The sequence below is a fragment of the Macrobrachium nipponense genome, chromosome 6, assembly GCF_015104395.2.
Source record: "Macrobrachium nipponense isolate FS-2020 chromosome 6, ASM1510439v2, whole genome shotgun sequence".
NCBI lineage: Eukaryota > Metazoa > Arthropoda > Malacostraca > Decapoda > Palaemonidae > Macrobrachium > Macrobrachium nipponense.
The window spans coordinates 41,691,765-41,702,599 of NC_061108.1; positions in this window are offsets into that span (position 1 = coordinate 41,691,765).

A 10,835-nucleotide genomic window follows, 5' to 3' on the forward strand; every position below is an offset into this window, starting at 1 on the left:
CTCACTGATTGGTGGGAGGAATCTGAATCATGTGAACAAATTGGTGTTTGCCCAAATAAGATTTCCACCCTGGTCGTAAGAGCAAAGGGGGAAATCTAGCCTCTGTCCAATTGATCAGAGTGTGAGAACTGCAAGACCAATGGTCAGACCTCTGGACCAATTCAGAAGAGGGAGGCAAGCATAGCCTCTTATGAATAGCAAAACTAGAACTTATAGATGGAAGCAAGATGACAAATATACAGTACTACTTCCCCCCTTTAGGGAAGAGACGGATATATGCTTCTATACCCTAATGAAAGGGACAGAATGGACCTCAGTAATATAGCTTACCTGCATCGACCACCCTTTCTAGCATGTGACGACCGCAGCTCTCTGCCCATAGGAGGAGAGTAGAATGAAGGAGGAAGAGATGCCAGTCACACTCTCATTCACACCCATTCATACGGTTACACAAAGGCGAGATGCAACCCTGTCCAGTTAGAGGAGCTGGGTAAGCTACACAACTTGTTGAGTGGCCACCACGGGTCCCAAGGAAAAGGTATCCAAGGACCTATGGGCAATATCCTGAAGGTAGAAGGAGGTGAAGGTGGTCTGGTTGGACCACACCCCTGCCTTCAACACCTGTGAAACTGACAGGTCCTTGCGGAATGCAAGGGTAGGATCAATACCTCTGATTTCGTGGGCTCTTTGACGAAAGGCACCAGCGTCGAACATCCCTTTAGAGAAGTACACTTTCCTGATCACCTCACGAAGCCAGAAAGAGATAGTGTTCTTGGACACCTCTTTCTTGGTCACCCCGGTGCCAACAAAAAGGCATCGACACTCAGGCTGGAGATGACGAGTTCTCTTCAGATAGCGTCGTAGCACTCTAACAGGACAAAGTAGCATCTTGTCTGCATCATTACCACTGAAGTCCTCTAGGGAGGGTCATAAAGGACTCAAATCTATCATCAGGGACCGAAGTATTCTGAGTATTCGCTACGAAATCCGGGACAAAATCGAGCATAATAGATCCCCATTCCCTCGAGTGTTTCACATCATAAGAGAGACCATGAAGTTCACCTAATCTCTTCGCTGAGGCCAGGGCCAGCAGAAAGACGGTCTTGAGGGTCAGATCCCTGTCTGATGACTCTCAGAGTGGTTCGTAGGGTTCACAAGTCAAGCTTCTTAAGACGAGGGTCACATCCCACTCCCTGGGTGGGCAAGACCTCTCAAAGCTCCTCATAAGGAGGGAAATCTCCATAGAAGAGGAGATATCCACTCCTCGCAGCTTCAGTATTAAGGCCAAGGCAGACCTATAGCCCTTAACTGCAGAAACAGAGAGGAGCTTCTCTCGGCAAAGAAAGACTAGGAAATCCGCGATCTGTTGAAGAGTGGCTCTGAGCAGAGATGGACCACTTTCCCTGGTATACTGCTGCAGAGGACTGTCTGAGGTATCCTGCCATCTCTGTTGCTACTCAGCGAGAAAAGCCTCTCGCTTCCAAGAGATGGTGGATAATCACCAGCCGTGAGGACACGGACCATACTGCCGAGTCGTTCTACATGTGGCTGACACAGAAGGTTGTGCCACGGTGGAATCTCTCGTGGTGCCTCGGAGAGAAGAGCCAACAGATCAGGATACCAAACGGCCTGAGACCATTTGGGAGCCACCAGAATCACCCAAAGATTGCTGGTGATCAGCACTGCTGATCACCTTGCGAATCAGACAGAACGGGGGAAAGGCATAAACTTCGAGGTTGTCCCATGGATATTGGAACGCATCCTCTGCAGTTGCCCATGGGTCCAGCACAACGGAAAAGAAAACCAGAAGTTTTCTGTTGTGCAGGATGGTGAACAGATCCACTACCGGGCGCCCCCACAGGTTGAACAGCCTTTCTGCCACATCTAGGTGAAGAGACCATTCTATCCCAATCACCTGATTCTGGCGGCTGAGCTTGTCTGCCACTACATTCCTCTTGCCTGGAATGTATCTGGCTGACAGCTCTACCGAGTGAACCGCATCCCACTCGTGCACCTGCACTGTCAACTGATGCAACGGGAGGGACACTAGGCCCCTTTGTTTGTTGACATATGCCACTACTGTGGTGTTGTCGCTCATCAACACTATGGAGTGTCCCATCACTTGATCCCGAAACTCTTGGAGGGCTAAAAACGCCTTGACTTCAAGGATGTTGATGTGAAGGTGCTTGTCATGATGATCCCACACACCTGCAGTCAGCAACTCCTCCAGGTGTGCACCCCAACCCTCGTTCGATGCGTCTGAGAACAGAAGCGTGTCCAGAGGAGGAGTGCAACTCCACTCCTATTAAGAGGTTCCTGTCGTCCAGCCACCAGGCTAAATCCTTCCTCACTTCCTTCATGAGAGGTATGAGGAGGGATTGAGGATCTCGAGCCTGTAACAAACACTCCTTTAGTCTCCATTGCAAAGACCGCAGGTGAAGATGCCTGTGAGGGACTAACTTCTCTAGAGACGACAGGTGACCGATCACAACCTGCCAAAGTCGAGCTGGCTGTTCCTGTTGAGACAGAAACAGTTGAACTGCCTTCCTGAACTTTCTGATCCTCAAGTCTGAGGGGAAGACTCGTGCTGCTACTGTGTCAATCAGCATGCCCAGGTACTTTATCCTTTGCTTGGGAACAAGATCCGACTTATCAAAATTTATCACGATCCCCAGATTGCGACAAAAGTCGAGGAGACGATCCCTGTCCCGTAGCAACTGCGAGAGAGAACTCGCCAAGACTAACCAATCGTCGAGATACCTCAAAAGACGTATCCCAACCGAGTGGGCCCAAGCTGAGACCAGAGTGAACACTCGCGTGAACACCTGTGGGGCAGTTGAGAGTCCGAAGCAAAGTGCCCTGAATTGGTACACCATCCCCTTGAGGATAAAGTGAAGGTACTTCCTGGAGGACTGATGGATGGGTATCTGAAAATACACATCCTTCAGGTCCACCGAAATTATGAAATCATTCTCCCTGATGGAGGCGAGCACAGAGAGCCGTCTCCATTGTGAACCGAGTCTGGCGAACGAATCGGTTCAAGGGAGAGAGATCTATCACCAGTCTCCAGCCCGCCGTAGCCTACTCCACCAGGAAAAGGCGGCTGTAGAACCCCGGTGTAGGTTCTCGGATGATTTGCACAGCTCTTTTTCCCAGCATCGTTAGCATTTCCTCCTTGAGTGTCAGATCCTTGGCAGAACCAGGAACATATGTCTGAAGATGGACTGGACGATTGGTGAGGGGTGGCCTCGACTCGAAAGGCAGAAGATATCCTGCCCAAAGGACATCTACTACCCAGGTCTCAACTCCATAGCGCTGCCATGTTGCCCAATGGCTCACCAGGTACCGCCCCATCAATGGCAGCAGCTGTGGGGGAATGCTGTCCTAGAGTTTCCCCTTCTTTCTTTTTCACTTACCTCCCTTCCCACGAGAGAAGGAAGGTTGAGAGGGGGGCTGTTACTCCCGTCTTGAAGTGAAGAAGGAAGGCTGGGTCTTTCCTCGCGCCCTTTTCGACGAAGAGACAGTCTTTGGGGCGGAGGAAGAACTAGCTTGGCTCTGAGGCCTAGTCGCAGTTGCTCTAGATGGCCCAGATGTCCTTGACAGTTGCTGTCTTCAGCCCTCCGCTTGTCCACCACAGTGTCCACCATCTCTCTAGGGAAGAGAGAGGAGGAACCCAGCAACGGTCAATTTCTAAGTCCCAATGCCGACTCTGGACCAGCCAACCTGGTAATACGAGTTAGGACAGTGTCCCTCCTCCTAAGAACCAGGTTGGTCCACAGGTTGGCAGTCTGGTGGGCCTGGTAAGAAATTGCCAGACTGACAGTCTCCTGAAGGATGAGTCTTCTCCAGGAACTATCATCCCGAAGAAGCCACGATCTTGGATACTGTGAGGGACCACAGATCCAGCCAGGAGATGGCCTGGAGGGCTGCCACAGTGGTAGCCTCCAATGCCACTGCCTCTTGCTCCGTGAACCTTTGGTTTCACGGAGCACCTTCTGTTGGAGAACCTTTGGTTCTCCGACAGAAGGTGCTGCAGAGGCAGGCCAGGAGTCAGGCGCACCAACTCCGGATCAACCTGCTTAGTTGGCAGTGGGTTCTCCGAGGGCAAGTAGAAGTGCCACTGACGAGGTAGAGGAGGGTGAAGTAACTTGTCCGATCTGTTGGCCCTGAGAGAATTCTCTTGTCCTGATACAAGATTGTTCACCTGATTGTTCACCTACTGCAGCAGGCGTAACCGAGGTTACGTGCTGGGTATATACCAAATGAGGTGGCGCCGCATACACGGGCATTGATATGATAGCTATAGTCCTCGACTCAACCCCGTAAGTCATAGGGGCTGACGAAAAATGATCCATTAGCGAAGGGAGTGCCAGACAACCCCAGCTTCACCCACGCCTGCCGCAGTTCCCGACAGCAGAGTCAAGACGTACCTGATGGGGCAAAAGTCGGGTTTGTAGAGAGAACTCCTGTTTGCCCCAAAGGGGAAGGATCCCCTCCGGAGTGAGCAGGAGTTCCCGAATACATCTCCAGGTCGGCGTGCCTACCCCCTTCCTCTATGCTTGACGAATCGCACGAAGAAGTGTAAGGAGACATTTCCCCAGAAGGGGAAAGAGCGAGACGGGGGAGCTTATGCAGAGGGAGAAAGGAAGACGAAGGGTTAGCCACCAACTGAGTGGATGGGGGCATGTAGCCCTCCGAAGAAGCCTTGGACGACTTCCCTGTGATCGCTTCCTCCTCTCATATCTCACCCACTGCTCCGCTGACCAAGAGATACATATATCACAGGGATTATCCTTATAACACTCATACCATCAGCATTTAGTGCAAAGGGCGTGAGGATTAACATCCACACCAGAGCAGAAACCTCCATTCCCTGGCCCTCCCTCCTGCGCAAACATGTTGCGTAAATGGGGGGCAAACAGGCTTATCTAAGTTTTATGTTTGCAATATCTTATAGAATCAGGCAAACAACAACTACCTTGTTGTTATTCTCTTACTACCGATCTTCCAGCTGCGCTGAAATTAATTCCTTATGTAAAGGACCGAGGGTTTGTATTACGTGTAGGAACAAAGCAACATATAACAGCAATGATGACTGTGGAGAGATTATCTCTGAAGTGAAAAGATTCTTGGATTGACGAGGTGAGCATAATGAGGCTTCTTCTTTCCTAGGGAGAATAGAAGTGAGGCACGATGGAAAACTTTACTGTAATTTTGAGAATGCTTATGGAAGTGTTTGTTAAAGAGGTACGGAGGGCAATTAAGAAGGGGGAAAGATACTCGAAGATGATGATCTGACTGGTGAAGGGCTTACCTATGGTGGTAAAAGGGTGAATGAGTGTCTGACCAGGGTGTGGAAGGTATGCCTGGATAAGAGAAAAATTCCGAAGGAAAGGTGAGGAGAATCATTTCTCCTCTACATTCGGTTCAAGGTGGTAAAGGAGGTAGCTGGCATCACAGATTAATAACATATCTAAGTACACTATAGAAAGTGTTTGACAGTATTTTGATTAAGAAAGTAGGCACATCAAAAAAGGATTGATAAGGATGAACAGCGTGGGTTTCGGCAAGGAAGAGAGTGTGTGACTCAAGTCTTCCTTACAATCACTTATGATGGGGTAAAGCCTTTGTTAGAATATGGAGACTGGAGAGTGACTGGCTCATTTTAAAAGAAGCCTGAGACAAGAGTTTGTTATGGGTTCATGGTAGTTTAACTTCTTTATGGACGGGGTGATGCAAGATGCCAGAGAAAGGAAAGCAGTTGAAGATGCCAAGTTGGAAGATATGAAAATGAGTTCTAAATGGAGAAAGTAATTGTTAATGAATTCAGATAATGTAGTATCTATTATTGATTAAGAGGAGAAAGTCAACAACTAGTGAATGTAATTGAGGAGAAAGTCAACAACTAGTGAATGTAATTAAGGAGAAAATCAACAACTAGTGAATGCAATTGAGGAGAAAATCAACAACTAGTGAATGCAATTGAGGAGAAAATCAACAACTAGTGAATGTAATTGAGGAGAGTGTCAACAACTAGTGAATGTAATTGAGGAGAAAATCGCCAACTAATGAATGTAATTGAAAAAGTTTTCAAGAGAGTATATGTGAGCAAAACCAAGGTTTAAGGATATGTGGAGATCAGTGAATGCCAACATAGAGGGTATAAAAATGAAGTAGTTGATCTGTAGATGCCTCTGGGAGTTACTGGGCCTGTATCATAATGGATGATGTTAGGATGAGAGACGATTGTGTCAAAGAACAGGTGAAGGAAGGAAGTAATAGGTGTTATGGAAACCAAGTTTGGAATGCGTGAAAGGATTGCAGAGATAACTCTTACAGAACTGAATTGTGGAAGTTAAGTGAGAATGAAAGGAAAATGTTGACTATGATGTGATGAAAAGAAATTGCAACAGATATGACGTACGAAGAGTTGAAGAGCTAAAATGTCAGTGCTGTTGAAAAAATGGATCGCAGAGTCCGGAAGACCTAAGTTGGTGAAAAGTGTAGCACTAGTTGGAAGGATTAGGAATAAGTCCTAGAAAGTATTTGAGAGATGGAGGGTAAAGATCTCTAGGCAAGAAATGCGACTCTCTAGAACAACCACTGTTGTAGAAGTTTTCTGCAAAAGGAATTCACCCACAATTCAGTTGTTATACAATGATTTGCTATATATGTCTATATATATATATATATATATATATATATATATATATATATATATATATATATATACATAAACACACACACACACACAAACACTGTTCAAGATTTTAAGCCAGAACCAAGGATTGTTAAGATTTCTTATAACACTCATTCATCCTTGTCTATATAAGGTGCCCCTTCAAACTGAAAGCCTCAATTTCTAGAAAAAACTATCTTTGCTCCCATTGGCTCCTGAATCCTGAATTTCCCCCACCTCCCCGCCCCCCGCCCCACCCAAGGCGAAATCTTGATTGGGGCAGCGCTTACTGGGAGAAGTTTTAAAAGGGCAGGGACCCAGCAGTTTGTCCTCAGAAGAACCTCCTCAGAGCTAGGAGAGCTAAGAAGCTCCTGTTACCTCGCCCTGCAGACACCACTTCACCCCTCTCTGCTCCCCCTGTCTCCTGGGGAAATCCCAAGTATTTTTATACTTCCATAGTGCACAGAAATATCAGCAGATAAGAAGACTACCAAGCCCAGGATTTCCAGGTACTGTGAGAATAAATTCCAGTTCAGCCAGGGAATTGTTTTGCCTTTTGTCTGTATTTCATTTTCATTCTTCCAAAGCGACTTTACCCCCTCCGTTGTTTAGCTTCTCACTCTCCCAATCTTGGTTCAATGCTGTGATTACTCCCCTTATGATACTAGTAAACATCCCCTACTTAATTCAAGCAAAGTAATAGTTCCTTCTGTGAACTCCCGTCCCCTCTGAGCAGTTTGTAAATTTTTTGATTGAAAGAAAGTAGTGTGTAACATTCGCCCACATGTTCCCTCGCCTCAGTACTTATCCTAGGATACAATCTCTTTCTAGACAAACACCGTGCCTGATTGTGTGAGACATTGGGAAGCCTTTGGAGTAAGCCTTGCATTTCAATAACCTGTTTGTGCAAAATTCTGAACTCCATGTCTGATTGTCCCAGCCACGTGTTTCCGGTGGATTGACAATCAACCACCTTATTAGTTCCTGGACCTATGTAAATTAATGTAAACAAAGTGCATTTAAAACTAAAGTCCAGCATTTATGTAAATTCCTCCTTCCTCAGTAATATCGGCCTTCTGCCATAGTTTTTCTCTTTTCTTTGTTATGATCTCTCGTTCCTCCATTCAAGGCCAATTGTTTTTGTGTCAGATTACATTTTCCAGGAGTGAACAAGCAGTTCAGAACAAAATTATATATATATATATATAATATATACTATATAATATATCTATATATACATATCATATATATACATTATAATATATATATATATATATAATATATATATATATATATGTGTGTGTGTGTGTGTGTGTGTGCAAATATAATCTTCATAACACGAAGATCAGATATGCCAATAGAGTCCACAGGAGAAAAGAGAGAATAAAAGACTGGTAGCTCGATAATTTCGCCTTTCACCAGGCCTCATCAAGAGCTTTATTTTAACTAAACAGAACGAGTATATAAAAAAAATTCATAAACACTTTTCCACTGGAAAAATAAAAGTAACATAACAATTGTCAAAGTAAAAATGAGGCTGTTCAGATCATACACAAATGGTCAAATCAACAATTCAAACAAGTTAAAAGACGGACCTATTCAGCAATTTGGTGATTGGTCATTTAAACCTTTCTCTGAATTTGTACTGTTGGGAAACAATATGAAGGAACAAAGGGTCCAATTTATATATGACCTGACTGATATTGAAGTTCTTTTGTTTGCTAAAACATATGCAAGCTGCTTCTAACAAATTTTTTGCAATCATATCTTTTTCCTTGAATAATGTCTCTGTTTTGTTCCAAAGATAGGACAGACACAATTTTGTACATGTAAATTAACAGCACTGTTAGAAACAGCATGCATATGTTTTAGCAAACTAAAGAACTTCAATATCAGTCAGGGCATATATAAATTGGACCCTTTGTTCCTTTATATTATTCCCCAACAGTACAAATTCAGAGAAAGGTTTAAATGATCAATCACCAAATCGTTGAATAGGTCTCTCTTTTAACTTGTTCGAATTGCTAATATGACCGTTTGTTTATTATGTAAACAACCTCATTTTTACTTTGACAATTGTTATGTTAATTTTATTTTTCCAGTGGGAAAGTGTTTATGAATTTTTGTATACGCTCATTCTGTTTAGTTAAAATAAAGCTAGGCTCTTGAAGAGGCCTGGTGGAAGGCGAAATTATCGAACTACTAGAGTCTTTTATTCTCTCTTTTCTCCTATGGACTATATTGGCATATATGTGTATGTATTTTCTTCGAGCATAATTCAAAAGTGCCAAATAAAATCTTCTGATCAAAACTTCCAGTTTTAATAAACATTTCGATCAAATCACAAGCATACAATGTTTCAAGTTATAAAACACTGTCTTCCCCTGCGAGAATCTGAGGAGGAAGCACCTCACGTTTCTCCCGTTACGGAATGGAGCTGAAAAAGGCAACTTAATCCTTTTGAATTCGGTGAGGCATGGGACTATATAACCCTTTCATTTTTATGTGTGGTACACCTGGTTTTATAAGCGTGATGTTGGCGGATAAAAATAATGATGAACCATACGTAAGACACATATGATACACACACACACGCACGCACACACACACACATATATATATATATATATATATATATATATATATATATATATATATATGTATGTATGTATATGTGTGTGTGTGTGTGTTTTGGTTGATCTGCAATTTCTTACCTTTGAAAATGACACATCTAACTCGGGACCAGCAGGTAAGTGCAAGAATGAATTTTAGGATAATTGTATTGAAAGTAATGGAAGAACTAAAGAGAGACATTCTGGGTCTAAAATATTTGAATATATAATGTATTTACATCAATCAGAAGAATGAATTCCAGAGAGCCGTATACGCTGGCTCTTGGCACCTTTCAAGCTAAATTATACAACTGAAAAGATTAAGTGTGCCACCCAACAGGGAATGAAATATGACGACTTCATACTCGGGAACAGCTTGATTGATGGAAGTAAGGTCCCAGCGGAAACAGAAGGTTCTACTCACACCCTTTCTGAAATGCAGAGAGAAAGGAAAACGATTACTGAGCTAAAGTCATTCTTGAACACTGATAAATGGTTTCTACCAACAATGCAAGGGGAAAAGGAAACGAAATGAGATAAGAATACCTTGATTCCTTAAGCGAAGATCCGTGGTTGCAGAGTCAATGGGTTCTCAGACAAGTGGGACTTCTACACATGGCACTTTAAGGCATCGCTTTGGATGGTAGGTAGTCGGCCAGACAAAGAGGTGAACAGTTGCTCAATGACAATCAAGGTAGCGCACAGCGGCGTCTCTAGATCAGTAGTCTGTGTGCTTCTCTCCTCGCTAACCCCGATTGGCTTAATATAACCTCTGTTTCTGCTGGCGTTTGCCGCCCCGGGCAATTCAGGTGTACTGCTTCTTCGAGGGCGATTCCCATTAGTTACCAATATCAAACAAGCTGGAAAAATATAAAATCTGAGGTGTTCCCAGGGGTTTCGTCGTCTCAAAATGCAAGATCTAAAGAAGTCATCTTAGCAAGAGTCCGCATAGGTCATACTAGATTTTCTCATGGTCATCTATTGACAACCCCAAATTCTGACCCAGTGAAATGTAATGGATGCCAAGTTCCCATGACTTTCCAGCACTTGCTCGTTGAATACCTTAATTTGATTCAGCAGAGACGCATTTATTTTCGAGATCCAACAATGTCAGGAATTCTCGCTGAAGGCAGCGATTCCTCACTTAACAAAATTATCATTTTCCTAAGCAAAGTCGATTTTTTAAATAAAGTATAGTTTTCTTTCTCTCTCTCTCAGGTTAACTCCTGGGAACCAGCCTGAGAAGAGCCTTTTGTAGGCTCAGAGGTCTGGTTAAACTCATCTTTTATCCTGTCCAATCTCCCGCAGGCAATTCAAGTGGTCGCCCAGGAAGGAAGGATTCTGTCGTTGTTGAAGATTAAGCTGGCCTTATGCCAGCAAGGGCTCTTGCTCATAGAGCAGCCCGTAGAAATATGGATTCTCTCTGGGAAGAGGAGTTTTTCGGCAGTAAAGTCATAACACAGATTAAGGTAGGCAGTTGAGAGGCTTAGCGAGTGAGATTGCTGTCTAACCCTGACGAATTGTCAAATTTTGATTAAACATGG